This window comes from Schistocerca gregaria, chromosome 1, assembly GCF_023897955.1.
Source record: "Schistocerca gregaria isolate iqSchGreg1 chromosome 1, iqSchGreg1.2, whole genome shotgun sequence".
NCBI classification, from domain to species: domain Eukaryota; kingdom Metazoa; phylum Arthropoda; class Insecta; order Orthoptera; family Acrididae; genus Schistocerca; species Schistocerca gregaria.
Genome location: NC_064920.1, coordinates 11108939 through 11124119, shown reverse-complemented (window position 1 = coordinate 11124119; position 15181 = coordinate 11108939). Strand labels below are relative to the sequence as shown.

Below are 15181 nucleotides of genomic sequence, written 5' to 3'. Positions count from 1 at the left end.
TACGCAAACAGGAATAAGGTGGACTCAACTGCGAAAAGATGCAAAATAGAAACAGCGAGCGCTCCAAGTACGAGGTGGGCAACATCGAGCGAACTGCAAGAAGAACGGCGTCGTGGTGGTGTGCTCACACGATGTTGGACTGGAAAACACAAGATCCTTGTTCAAATCTCGCCGATGCCGCACGCTTTTTTTTACAAAATTATGTACATTCGATCCGGTCACTGACGTGCCTGTTCTCCTTCTGTAGTCTTGGCAGCTGTCACACTACTGAATGGTTACAGAACATCAGTCGAGTGGTAAGAATACACTACCGTCGCGAGTAAATGTGACGAATAGCGAAAGCAGGCGAGACGTCGCATAGGCATCTCACAGCAATAAAAAAAGACAAATAAAAAGGTTTGAATTGTGTTACAACAAAGGAATTCGAGAGTCAAAACTTCTAAAACGGGACGCAGGAATCATAATATGTGGTACTTGTGTGCAACAAATAGCAAGTACGTAGTCTGGAGGACCCTTCATAACAACGTTGACGTTGCAAACGGAGGTTACACCACGACACAGACACAAATTTGAATATAACGAACAGATACGTCAATGAGCGGACGGACGGTTCATAACTCTGAAGAAGAAAAAAAAGAAAGAAAAAAGAAAAATAAACCAGTGGTTCACGAGGGCTCTGCTCCTTCGTTGTTCCCCACCGCGACGCCGTGGCTCCTAAAATGCGCCCGACGTCGCACGCCTCGAACTTGGACAGTTCAGTATTTCTATTTCGATTCTTTTTTCGCAGTTCAGTACACCTTCCTCCTGTTTCCAAGCTTGACCTGTGTTCAGCTTTTCATGCACCACACGTGGCCACCTTACCACTACATTTCAGGGTGTTGCGATGGGGAGCTTCCCTTGTGAGAAGGACTTCCGTAAGGTCGCTGAACGATGGTGTGAGATAAAGTTGTATATTACAAACGATGTGTAGATGATACGCTGCTTCTTATTGATGGCCAAGAAAAAGAAGTTGCAGAAATACTAAATAAATTTAATGAGTTACACTGTAAAATTGAAATCACTGTATAAGAAGAGAAAAATGGTGAACTGCAATTTCTCGACCTCAGTATTAGGAAGCAGAATGGTAGGCATGTTTTTAAAATGTTTACGAAACCAACTACAACTGATGTGTTGATACAAAATAATTCCTGCCGTCCTAATAGCCAGAAACTTTCTGCTTTTAGATCTTTGATAGATAGAGCCTTTAAGAGTCCCTATGAATGAAGAAGACAGAAAGACTGACCTGAACATCGTGAAACAACTAGAAAGAGCTAACGGATATCACCAAAACGTTGTCAATAAATTAATACGACAGAAACAGCGCGCGAATGCAAGGAAGAATACTGCAAATAATATTACGAGAGTCACAATACCATACTTCGGTGATATTTCGCAAAAAGTGGCTAACATTTTCAAAACTTTTAAAGTTGATACCGCTTTTCAGACCAATAATACGCAATTTACAGCAGGAAAGCTATAAATATGACAGGGCTGGGGTCTATAAAATTCAGTATAACACGTACAAGGCAAGCTATGTAGGGCAAACTGGTAGGTCCTTCGAAGTACGTTACAAAGAACATAGCGATGCTTTCCGGCTGAATAATTTCGAAAAGTCAGCTGTAGCCACGCGTATTTGGGAAACGGGACACCCCATGTTGGGAATAGATCAGAATCTCGTTATTTTCCACAGACAGGACAAAGGCAAAAAGCTGGATCTACTAGAACACCTGGAAATTACGGTACATAGCGTGTTTAATCAGAACACACTGAATGAACAGCTAACTGGCGATACAAATAACTTTTTCAAACATTTCTCTGGTTTCTTTCAGTAAATATATTTTTAGCAATTGACAGGATACCATCATTTCATGAGGTCCTAGGAACATGTATACGTTATCTGTTTGTGTAGACATCTCTGTGACTTCCTTGTTTACTTGCGCGTCAGCTCACTCGTGTTTCAGTGTCGTGTTGGCTATGTGGTGTGTGGTGTCAACGAAGAAGCACGGGTGGTTTACGACGATAGAGGAGAGAGCCATGTGGTTAGATGTTGAACACCACAGGCGACACCATTTTAGAGTTTTTTATATTTTGACGACTATGTGGAAATGCAGCTTGGAAGACACGGCTGCAACAAGGGAAGTAGCCACGATATTTTAACTTTATCATCAATTTTGTTGTGCCTGGTGCATATCCCATTTTAGCGAGTTTTAACAGCTTCTTTTACTTTTTATTATTCTGATTATGGAAGCTTGACTTCCAAAACGCGTCAATCTTAGTGTTTTACACTATAAACAAGTGGTTGAGCCGATATATTTTATAACATTGACCTCGGTCCAGTGTGTGTCCTGTTGCCTAGTAGGCACAGGGTCCGCCACGGACGCTGACAACTTGTCCGATGTGTGACGGCATCGACGCGTGTACGTCCTGCGGTACAGCTGCTCGTGCTGCGTTCACCTGGCTCTGAAGTTCACCTGTGGTGGTCGGCACTGGGTCACAGCGCTGCACCTGTCCTTTCACCACATCTCTCCCACACATTTTAGATTGGCGACAGGTCTGGTGAGACGTCGGGCCAGGGCAAAAGGCTGGCAGGAAGGCACGTGTGGTCGTGCACTGTCTTGCTGAAAAATGGAGTTTGGGGTGTTGTGTAGAAAGGGGTGTGGCTGGATGACGCGTGGGACACGCTGGTCGCAGTGGCCCGGACACGCGCCGACTGTGATCTGAGGCTGTACCAAACAGCACTCCACACCATAAAGCCTCGAGCTGGTGCCGTATGTCTTATGCGAATGGCGCTCCTCTAGCGCTATCATTTTCAAACCAACAGAACCTGGATTCGTCCTCAAACACTAGCTGGTGCAATTCCTCTCTCCAGTGTCGTCGTTCTGTGCGCCACTGTCGCCCAGCATGTTTCCGCACATTCGGCTGTGGACGAGCAGTACACAGATCTGTGCTGCAGTGCCAATCTGACGAGGTATCTTCTCGGAGGCGGAGTGTTGCGACACGACCCAACTCCTCGTGTTCCACAGTCTTCCGTGAACGTTCTGCACACACTCTTTGCACTGCTAAAACAATTCGTTCCACACGAGCAGCAATTTCCCAGACGGATGCATCACATTCTCTTGTGCGAATAATGTGCCGTCTTTCAAACTCACTCATCTGGCGGTACGGTTCGGGTATGTCTGCCAGGCAACTATCACTTCTGCTCCAGTCACACTGGTTCGTAGCGACAACGAAAGCTGCTGGCACGTTTTGCCGGTAGACAGTGTCGTGCCACGTTATCGTCGTTCACCTCGGACCGACACGGTTCAAATACTAATCATTTGTGCCAAACATACTAATGTACATGTCCCGACAATATGAATGTCCCATCTCTAGTCGTTAAGTTCTGTTTTTTTTTCTGAAGAGTATTATGGTCAACCGAATCATACTGAAAAGTCAACTTCAGCGTCATCTGAGATTGTGCCTGGTATTTCCGATGAATGGTTAGGCTGATACTATGAGAAATACTTGACAAGCCGTGATAATAAAATGTGTCGTCGACATAGAGCAGACTGGTAGCACCAGGAACTCCGGCACTGTTTTGGAGCGATGGACTCGTATTTTTACTGTGTGCTGGAAAATAATAAACAAACGTCGCGCAAAGTTTCTGTTTGTTATACACAATTTCAAGCCCACCCCTGACATTATGGGGAGGCACGGGCCTGGAACCTTGGAGGAATCGACGACCACGACACAACAATATCCGTGGAATTTGTGGGTTTGAGAATATATTGGTAGGGGCCCGTCTATTGGTCCAAAACAATTTACATATGTAGGTCTCAGGGTGACTATAGTCGACATATTCTTGTCGAGAGTGTCAGCAACTGTAGTGACATTTTAGAAATTCTCATTTATTCTTCGGTTTCCATTGTACATTTTTAATTACATGACATATTTCGATCGCTCTGGACGCAAGGAGTTGCATCAGCAACCGTCTTCTCTGTCAGAACCACGTGTACTGATGTCACATTGTGACAGAGAGGAAGGGCTGCTGACGCGCGTATTCACATTGAAGACGATACAGAGAGAGCGACACGATGGCTGGCTAATAGCGGAGTGTGGCAATGTGGCAGCGATTGGCTTCTCTAGTTATTAAGCGCGTTGTTGTGTAGTTTCGTTTCGTTTCGTTTCGTTTTCATCAACGTTCCGTAAGAATTTCACGTTATAATTTATAGTTGTTCAGGGACCACGAAAGACTGAAAAGAGGGGCGTTGAGTTGCCATTCATAAGACCATTTCAATGAAAACGAGACTGGTGGGAAAAAAGTACGTAAATTGTTTATCACCTCAAAGATTATCGTCATACGTTTTAATACATGTAACACGCTGTGAGACAAGAGGGTCGACGCTATCATCATCCAAAAATATTTGCGATTGCCTACAGAAGCAGGATTCTAGCCAGGCGTGCATCTCTTCGCCCGAAACAAACTGACGGCCACGAATGTATTCCTTCACGGCTTCTGAAAGTGCATGCACACGGAGGCAGATCGCAATTGTACGGAGGACGTGTAACAACTTCCCAGCGAAACTTCTGCAGCATACTGGAAACAACCTCGGCAACATGTGGGCCCGAAGACTTATGGCGATTTTTTGCTTACGTACTTAATTTTTTTCCATCTGAATACCTCTCATAATTAAGAAATAATAAAAAATACATCCTCCGAGTCAGCAGCGATTAGCATCTCGAAGGTTGTGTTCTACACGTGTAGCTGATGGGAAGTTGACAGTGATGGGTACTGCACACTAGTTCAAATGGCTCTGAGCACTATGGGACTTAACATCTGAGGTCATCAGTCCCCTAGAACTTAGAACTACTGAAGCCTAACTAACCTAAGGACATCACACACATCCGTCCCCGAGGTAGGATTGGAACGTCCGATCGTAGCAGCAGCGCGGTTCCGGACTGAAGCGCCTAGAACCGCTCGGCCACAGCGGCCGGCCTACACACTGGGCTCCATCTGATCGTATTGACTTATTCATTAAACAACACATTTAAATGTTCTCTGCAAATCTGTTATACAGGTATAATCAAGTTCTTTGCCATCTCGTGTAACCAAACTGCCGCCCATACGATTTATAACAAGAGCTTTGGTAATCAGCAGTGGTTCTATTGACAACATTTCTAAAGACACGACGAGATTTCAAAAGAAATTCTGTAAATACCTGCAGTTAAACATATGACCAACTAGTGAAACAGGAACAGAGGACTTATAAAAGGAAAACAAATGATGTTTAACACAATAAAAAGATGTACACAACCCACTGGGCGTCAGTGAAAAATGAAACACAATCTGTAAACTACGCTACAATTGCCAGGAAAAGCGTTTCGAAACAACTTCAATAAATCACGATCGCAATGTTTTTAAAGTTACTTCGTGCAAAGATCAGCTGCGACCGCAATGAAGTTTCCCCGCAGTGGCGGTGGAAGTCGCTCGTGTGCGGCGGGGCCGAGCCGAGCGGCACGCACATTTGAGGCGCGTGCTGAGAGGCCGGAGGCAGACAGAGGTACGCGGGCGACACCGGCGCCGAGCCGTAGTCACGGGCTGTGCGGCTGATCCAGTCGGAGGTTCGAGTCCTGCCTCGGCCATGGCTGTGTGTGTTTGTCCTTAGGATAATTTAGTTTAAGTAGTGTGTAAGCTTAGGGACTGAAGACGTTCGCAGATTTCACAGACTCATTTTGACACCGGCCGTCTCCTGCCCACGGCGGCCGCTACTGGCGCTCCGTCGCGTGCAGTTAGCGCAGCAACGAAACGAGAATGATATTGAGTAAAGGGGTCGAGGCTGGACGTGCGAGTAGACCAGTTTAGGAGAGAACAGCAGGCCGAGGTGTCCCTCGGTGCTCAGGCGGTAACTGGTGTCGCGGCCCTTCAACTTTTTCCGGCGCGGACTCAGACTGTATGTTACTGAGTATCGACTGCAGATTAAAACGGAAGAACTTCCAGGAAGGTAGAAAATCGAGGAGCTGGAGTCGGATAAATTAAAAGGGCCGTACACTATTGAATGTTTTGAAGGCAGCATTACGTAGCGGTTAGCTGAAAGTAGAGAAAAGAATGCAATAAAAGAAAAACGCGTAGCTTTTAAGAGGAGATGGAAGCTAGATAAATTGGAAGAACCACTGATTATTGAAAGTTTGTAAAGCAGCATTAGGCACGGTAGACTGTAACGAGACAAAGGAATACAATAGCACGGAAACGGGTAGCTTTGACGAATAAAACAAAGAGAAGAATGTAGGAGATGCTATATTGTATCGAGGAAAGGAGAAAATTTAAAAATGCGACAAACTAAGCAGACAAAAGGGAACGCAGACTTCCGAGAAACGATAACGGAGAAATATCGAGAGAAGAAATCGAAAGCTGTAGATGTATAGATATTATGGGGAAACTAAGTATTGGAAACAAAGTTCTGGAGAAAAAGGAGTCAGGTGCGCCAACACCAAAAATTCAGAACGCAAGGTAGTCCTAAGTACGGAGCGCCGAATGGTGGAAGGACTATACCGGAGGGCTATACAAATGAAAAGAACAAGAATACGAAATTAATGAAAGGGAAGAGTAAGCAGATGAACAAGTTTTGAGCAATAAAGCGAACGAGGTCGTGTGGCGCGAATAGCTGCGCGACAGCAAAGGGCAGGTCCGGCCGGCCGATTGGCAAGGTTTCCGCTAGCCTTCGAGGGTATCGGCTGTGTAGGCAAGTGTAGCGGACCGTGACGGGTCCGTGTGTGTCCAGCGCGGCACCGTGCTGGAAGGAGGAAGAGGGTGAGAGAAGGGAGCCGGAGCCGGCAGCAGCAGCGGTGGGGGCTGCCCGTACCACACACGGGTCACCGCGCGTCCCCACCTCTTGAGGCTCTGCGGAAAGGGTAATGGCGCAGTGTGCTGACCGGAGACTTTACGCCGCCACGTCTTCTCCCCTTGCCGAAAGAATACGGGCAGTGTAAATTTCGTCCGTCACCAGGATTCCAACTGCCTACCTCCGAGTCGCACAGGCACGCTTTCGCGCGATCTGTGTCGTGGTGACGGAGTGGTGGCAGGCACGACAGTATTTCACAGAGCACTGGAAGGCGTCGAGAAGTCGAAATAAGGCACACAGAGCATATGTCATTCATTCAAAATTACTGATATCCTCGGGAAAACATATCGCGAAGAACCTGTTCCACTTGCTATGCAACACGTACTCGTGCTCAGTAAATATTTTGTGCAAAGATAAAGACACGCCGGCCGGGGTCGCCGACCGGTTCTAGGCGCTACAGTCTGGAACAGCGAGACCGCTACGGTCGCTGGTTCGATCCAGCCTCGGGCACGGATGTGTGTGATGTCCTTGGGTTAGTTAGGTTCAAGTAGCCCTAAGTTCTAAGGGGCTGATGTCCTCAGAAGTTAAGCCGCTTAGTGCTCAGAGCCATTTGAACCATTTTTTTGATAAAGGCACACGTTTCGAATTACAATTGAGATACGGTTATTCTCGTTTCGTTAATGGTCGGGAAACATCCACTCGTGCAAAATGGGAAGCATAACAGTACACACAAAAGATACAGTCTATTAGTCTTAAAATGCAGCTTCAACTAAAGAGATTTATGGAGGGTGTTTCCGTGATGATGATAGAAACTCTCATGCATATTAGAGAAGGCCGAATGTACCAATTTGAGGTAGGAGACCCTGTCTGGAAACGATCGAGTCGAAAGTTATATGCCAAACTTGGCCTGACAACTCTGACATTCGACCTCTTCTGCTGCAAGCTCCTTACTTTCCATATTTTGGGTGGAATCAGTACGGTCCAAAACAAGAAAAAGATGTTGAGTAAATCTGGGTGCTTAACTGCATACCTTAACAGCTAAGAGCACTTGTTCAATACGAGAGATGCCTTTCACAATAATAAAGATGAACGAGTGCTCGTAGTTCTTACGGTATGCCCTTTAGAGCCCACGTTTACTCAACATTTTCTCCTTATTTTGGTAATTACTACCTTCTTCACAAAGACGGAAAACGAGGAGATTGCAGTTCAAGAGCCGCACTGCGAAAAGCACGAGAATCATCTTGGCTCACATCTTTCGACTCGGTCGTTTCCGCACCAGGGTCACTTACATCAAGCTGATACGTTCGGAATTCTCGAACATACCTCAAAGTTTGTAACATCATCACGGAATCACCCTCTACAACGAATTCATTTAGGATACAAACAGCAATGCTAACTTACAGAAGTTTGTCATACGAATTAAGCAAAGACGGTGTGCGACCATTCATCTGAGTGTGGCATATGCGGCGTCACGTGCTCTCACTGGAGAATACGCGTGTGATCGAAAACTGTGCAGGGGAGCACAAGCAGTGACGAGCAGGACTACAGCCACGGCGGTGTCGTCTGAGGCGTACTCAGCGCCACTGTGCACCACGCGTGTTTCAGAACTTTGTGCACGATTAGAAGTTGATGTGTTACAGTTCCTTCTAGCGAGAAAAGAGCATCGAGGAGACCGAGTGTACTACGTGCGCATCCGAGGCAACAGAAAAATAAACTAAGAAGAAAGGCAGAACAATCCCAAGTCTACGTACAATCCACCCGAGGCACTGCAGATCCTTCTTCGTTAGTGGGGCGTTCTCTTTGAGGAGCGGTAGGTTCTGTTTATGAGACCTGGATATTTTTGCATTTACGATGGTGCAGACTGGTACATTTCAGCCACAAACGCATATCAGCACTTGTTCTTAAAATGAAAGCATCTGTCGCGTGAGTGACTAACAACGTGTGTGGCACTGATCTACAGATTTACGTTAGGGCTCTGTGCTGCTGTTGTTGCCGGGGTCTGCAGCTCTTGACGCTCGTCTCCTCCTGAAGCCCCTCGGTTCCTGCCCTGCACACAACATCAACTTGACCTCCTTACTGTAGCCAAGTCTCGGACTCCTACAAATTTTACCCTCCAAACTTCTCTCCATCACCAAACTCACAACTCATCGATGCCTCACGCGTTCTGCCGTAGATTTCTGGTCTCCCCAATTCGATTTGGCACCTCTTCATTAGTGATTTGATCGTACCATCTAAAGTTCGAGGGTTCTCCTGTTGCGCCAAAGCTGAAAGCTTCCGTGTCCTCCTTTTAGCGGACTGCTCTCTTCTACAGAAGCCCCCACCGACATTCCAGACGAATGCTTTCACGCGAGACTACCTAAGATTTTAATTTATATTCCATGTTAGCATATCTCTGTTTTCAGTAGATATTTTGTTGCTGTTGGCACTCTGCATTTCTTGACTATTTCAGCCACAATGAGTCAGATTTCGGCATCTGATTTTCCAGTTTAATTCCTGACGAGGGCACCGTACGGACGGAGGTGTCCTCTCCGACCTTACAGGGTCTGCAGGCCGCGACCAGGGCAGCGACAAATGTAAACAAGTCGCAACTGCTTTCGAGAAGACAGAGTTGGAACATTTTAGTCGTGCTTACATTCTTTATACGGCCGCAAATATTCGAGCACTGTGCAGCCGAGCGAGTAAGCGCGTAGTTCTCTACAGTCTCTGGACCGAATCTTGCTACAAGTACTCTTTTTTCATTTCCGCGTAATTCTAACTACAAATTTATTACGGTTGTGCAAATAATCGATATTTACTAATTAATTTATTATTTGCATGATACTGATCCTGAGAAAGGGAGAAAAAGCTTTTATCTCGAAGACATTGCAAATTAAAAAAAGGACAGACGAGAACCTCAATCAAACCACTATAGTCATTTCATTTGTACTACTGTCTACACGTTTGTTAGAGGGGTAATGTGAAATCTACTGAGTAATCTGAGAATCGGGACGACACTCATAATAGAAACGTGGAAAACAATCATTACCACGACACGCAGCACGTGTGACGAACCCCGAATTTCCAGTGTGTCTGTTGTAAAACAAAACTCGGTTAAGATCCACGAAGGGTTCTGGGTCATCACGGCCTGTGACGGCTACCGAAGCACTGGTGTGCACGGGACTGCCGGTAGACAAGTGACTCAACTTTTATGCATTATTCTCTCTCTCTCTCTCTGTCTACTCTGCTGGACAACGTACGTCCTCCAGCCGCCTGCACAGACGGATGCAGGGCGGGTGAGCGCACTTCAGTGGTGCCTGCTGCCAGCACGGCGAGACAATCTGAAAACAAGTCTCCGTATCCAGTTTCGATTCAGCGATCTTGCTATTCTAAAACCAACAGCTTATTCGGTCAGCTGCGGACTCCTCGAATGCTACCGGCCATACAAAGTATGGTCTAAAATTTTCAAAACCGTTGACAGTTGCATCTTGCTCTTCAGATATGTTCAAATCCGAGGCATGCCCTACACACCTTATCAATACGAATCCACTAGGCGAGGAGAAGTCGGTACGGTCACCTTGTCAGTATCATCAGACTTAGTTCGACTGCGCTCTGCTATCGTTCTTTCAATTTTGTCGACGTCTGTCGTGTAATTTGTTTTACGCCTTTTAATCCGAACTAGAAACGTAGGAACGCCTTCAAAGGCACAGAGTAACTTGGTGTTAGGGCGTCGCTGCAAAACCTCGTCGCGTCGAGAATAAAGAGTGTTGAGACAGAGAGAAGAGAGAGAAAGAGAGAGGGGGAGGGGTGGCGGCGGTGCTCCCAGCTGAGCGAGGGCGCACCGCACGGCTGCCGGAGCGGCGTGGCGCAGCGGCAGGGTCTCGTTTAGAGATGGGTAGTTCGCGAACGAACGGGTGCAAAGGAACGGTTCACCAAGATGAACCAAAGGACCGAGGAACGAATTCCAAGGAACGATCGGTTCATAGTTCACTTCGGTCGCGGCGGTCACTTGGGCAGTTCTCGTTCCAGCCTCGGTCGCGTGCTCGTCTCAGTCTCGGCCTCCCTCGGCCGCCCTCGTCGTTCTTCGCACGGCCGCCTGTCTCAGTTCCACTGCCGACTGCTCCTGGTTAGTTCAGTATCCAGGTGTTCGTTTCTTTCACTGCGCTCGCCCGTTTTAAATGTGTTCCAAACTGTTCTTGCACTTGGTTCTGGCTATTCAGCGTCCACGACCGGTAATCAAAAAGTATTTTATAGTTACTTAAATTACATAAAAATTACGTTGTATCTATTAGGTCCGTCTTTTCAGGTAACAAAAGGGCATATCAGCTCACTTCATTATATCGATGAACAGCAGAAAACATACTTCTATCAAGGCAAGTTTTTTTTGTTATTCATATATTTTTTGGTTTCATCGACTTGATTTAGCAACTAACTTTCAATAATTTGCTTAATTCTTAGTGTAAGAAAATTCACATGAAATGATTTTCGTGTATCTTTCATGTTGTTGTTGTTGTGGTCTTCAGTCCTGACACTGGTTTGATGCAGCTCTCCATGCTACTCTATCCTGTGCAAGCTTCTTCAACTCCCAGTACCCACTGCAACCTACATCCATCTGAATCTGCTTAGTGTATTCACCTCTTGGTCTCCCTTTACGATTTTTACCCTCCACTCTGCCCTCCAATACGAAATTGGTGATCCCTTGATGCCTCAGAACATGTCCTACCAACCGATCCCTTCTTCTTGTCAACTTGTGCCACAAACTTCTCTTCTCCCCAATCCGATTCAATACTTCCTCATTAGCTATGTGATCTACCCATCTAATCTTCAGCATTCTTCTCTAGCACCACATTTCGAAAGCTTCTATTCTCTTCAGGTCCAAACTATTTATCGTCCATGATTCACTTCCATACATGGCTACACTCCATACAAATACTTTCAGAAACGACTTCCTGACACTTAAATCTATACTCGATGTTAACAAATTTCTCTTCTTCAGAAACGCTTTCCTTGCCATTGCCAGTCTTCATTTTATATCCTCTCTACTTCGACCATCATCATTTATTTTGCTCCCCAAATAGCAAAACTCCCTTACTACTTCAAGTGTCTCGCTTCCTAATCCAATTCCCTCTGCATCACCCGACTTAATTCGAATACATTCCATTATCCTCTTTTTGCTTTTGTTGATGTTCATCTTATATCCTCCTTTCAAGACACTATCCATTCCATTCAACTGCTCTTCCAAGTCCTTTGCTGTCTCTGACAGAATTACGATGTCATCGGCGAACCTCAAAGTTTTTATTTCTTCTCCATGGATTTTAATACCTACCCCGAATTTTTCTTTTGTTTCTTTTACTGCTTGCTCTATATACACATTGAATAACATCGGGGAGAGACTACAACCCTGTCTCACTCCCTTCCCAACCACTGCTTCCCTTTCATGTCCCTCGACTCTTAAAACTGCCATCTGGTTTCTGTACAAATTGTAAATAGTCTTTCGCTCCCTGTATTTTACCCCTGCCACCTTCAGAATTTGAAAGAGAGTATTCCAGTCAACATTGTCAAAAGCTTTCTCTAAGTCTACAAATGCTAGAAACGTAGGTTTGCCCTTCCTTAATCTAGCTTCTAAGGTAAGTCGTAGAGTCAGTATTGCCTCACGTGTTCCAACATTTCTACGGAATCCAAATTGATCATTCCCGAGGTCGCCTTCTACTAGTTTTTCCATTCGTCTGTAAAGAATTAGTGTTAGTATTTTGCAGCTGTGACTTATTAAACTGATAGTTCTGTAATTTTCACATCTGTCAACACCTGCTTTCTTTGGGATTGGAATTATTATATTCTTCTTGAAGTCTGAGGGTATTTCGCCTGTCTCATACATCTTGCTCACCAGATGGTAGAGTTTTGTCAGGACTGACTCTCCCAAGGCCGTCAGTAGTTCCAATGGAATGTTGTCTACTCCGGGGGCCTTATTTCGACTCAGGTCTTGCAGTGCTCTGTCAAACTCTTCACGCAGTATCGTATCTCCCATTTCATCTTCATCTACATACTCTTCCATTTCCACAATATTGTCCTCAAGTACATTAGCCTTGCATAGTCCCTCTATATACTCCTTCCACCTTTCTGCTTTATCTTCTTTGCTTAGAACTGGGTTGCCATCTAAGCTCTTGATATTCATACACGTGGATCTCTTCTCTCCAAAGGTCTCTTTAATTTTCCTGTAGGCAGTATCTATCTTACCTCTAGTGAGATAAGCCTCTACATCCTTACATTTGTCCTCTAGCCATCCCTGCTTAGCCATTTTGCACTTCCTGTCGATCTCATTTTTGAGACATCTGAATTCCTTTTTGCCTGCTTCATTTACTGCATTTTTATATTTTCTCCTTTCATCAATTAAATTCAATATTTATTCTGTTACCCAAGGATTTCTACTAGCCCTTGTCTTTTTACCTACTTGATCCTCTGCTGCCTTCACTACTTCATCCCTCAAAGCTACCCATTCTTCTTCTAATGTATTTCTTTCCCCCATTCCTGTCAACTGCTCCCTTATACTCTCCTTGAAACTCCGTACAACCTCTTTTTCTTTTAGTTTAGCCAGGTCCCATCTCCTTAAATTCCCACCTTTTTGCAGTTTCTTCAGTTTTAATCTACAGGTCATAACCAATAGATTGTGGTCAGAGTCCACATCTGCCCCTAGAAATGTCTTACAATTTAAAACCTGGTTCCTAAATCTCTGTCGTACCATTATATAATCTATCGGAAACCTGTCAGTATCTCCAGGCTTGTTCCATGTATACAGCCTTCTTTTATGATTCTTGAAACAAGTGTTACCTATGATTAAGTTGAGTTCTGTGCAAAATTCTACCAGGCGGCTTCCTCTTTCATTTCTTTGCCCCAGTCCATATTCACCTACTACGTTTCCTTCTCTCCCTTTTCCTACTACCGAATTCCAGTCACCCATGACTATTAAATTTTCGTCACCCTTCACTATCTGAATAATTTCTTTTATTTGATCATACATTTTTTTTTCAAATTCTTCGTCATCTGCAAAGCTAGTTGGCATATAAACTTGTACTACTGTAGTAGGTGTGGGCTTCGTATCTATCTTGGCCACAATAATGCGTTCACTATGCTGTTTGTAGTAGCTTACCCGCATTCCTATTTTCCTATTCATTATTAAACCTACTCCTGCATTACCCCCATTTGATTTTGTGTTTATAACCATGTAGTCACCTGACCAGAAGTCTTGTTCCTCCTGCCACCGAACTTCACTAATTCCCACTATATCTAATCTTAACCTATCGATTTCCCTTTTTAAATTTTCTAACCTACCTGCCCGATTAAGGGATCTGACATTTCACGCTCCGATCCGTAGAACGCCAGTTTTATTTCTCCTGATAACGACATCCTCTTGAGTAGTCCCCGCCCGGAGATCCGAATGGGGGACTATTTTACCTCCGGAATATTTTACCCAAGAGGACGCCATCATCATTTAACCATACAGTAAAGCTGTATGCCCTCAGGAAAAATTGCGGCTGTAATTTCCCCTTGCTTTGTGCCGTTCGCAGTACCAGCACAGCAAGGCTGTTTTGGTTATTGTTACAAGCCAGATCAGTCAATTATCCAGACTGTTGCCCCTGCAACTACTGAAAAGGCTGCTGCCACACATTTTTCTGGCCTCTCAACAGATACCCCTCCGTTGTGGTTGCACCTACGGTACGGCTATCTGTATGGCTGAGGCACGCAAGCCTCCCCACCAACGGCAAGGTCCATGGTTCATTGGGGGGGGGGGGGGGGGTATCTTTCATATACAAAACATTACATTTAGGAAGGGTCTAATTATTTTTAAGTTTGGTTGTTTCCAATATGTATTACCTGCTAGTTTGGTTTCTTTGAGAAAAAAATAAGCAGTGGGTTATGGGTCATTTTGGCTCAGTAGAAAAAGCGGTGCCTCTCCATTTGAAAAGACATAGCGTGCCATAAAATCGTATTTACTTATTATCTCAAAAACATATGTTCAGAACGAGATTTCAAACCAAAAACTTTATTACTGCTAACTTAATTATTATTATTGCTTCATTAACTTTAATAATGCAACATAAAAACACGATTTTTACTAAGCGTATGAAGCAAGTATGATGAGAAAACCACATTTTATTTTATGCTTCCATAAAGTCTACTTCGCCTACGAACTCAGAGACAACGTGAAATATATATAGGGTGTAAACAATTATTGTTTACAACGTAGCGTAGCTATGTAGTGGAAGTCGAAACGGAGAATTTTATACAAGACACTTGTGGTCTATTAAGTTGGGAAACAGCCACCAACAGGTTTACAAGACTACATGTGCTAT

The 15181-nt window shown here is 44.8% G+C and overlaps 1 protein-coding gene across 9 annotated transcripts in view; it reads right to left on the bottom strand.

Annotated features, from left to right (window-relative positions):
• Positions 1-15181, bottom strand: part of LOC126324319 (carboxypeptidase E-like) — a 386831-nt gene that overhangs the window by 295183 nt on the left and 76467 nt on the right. The gene's annotated exons all lie outside the window — the stretch shown is intronic.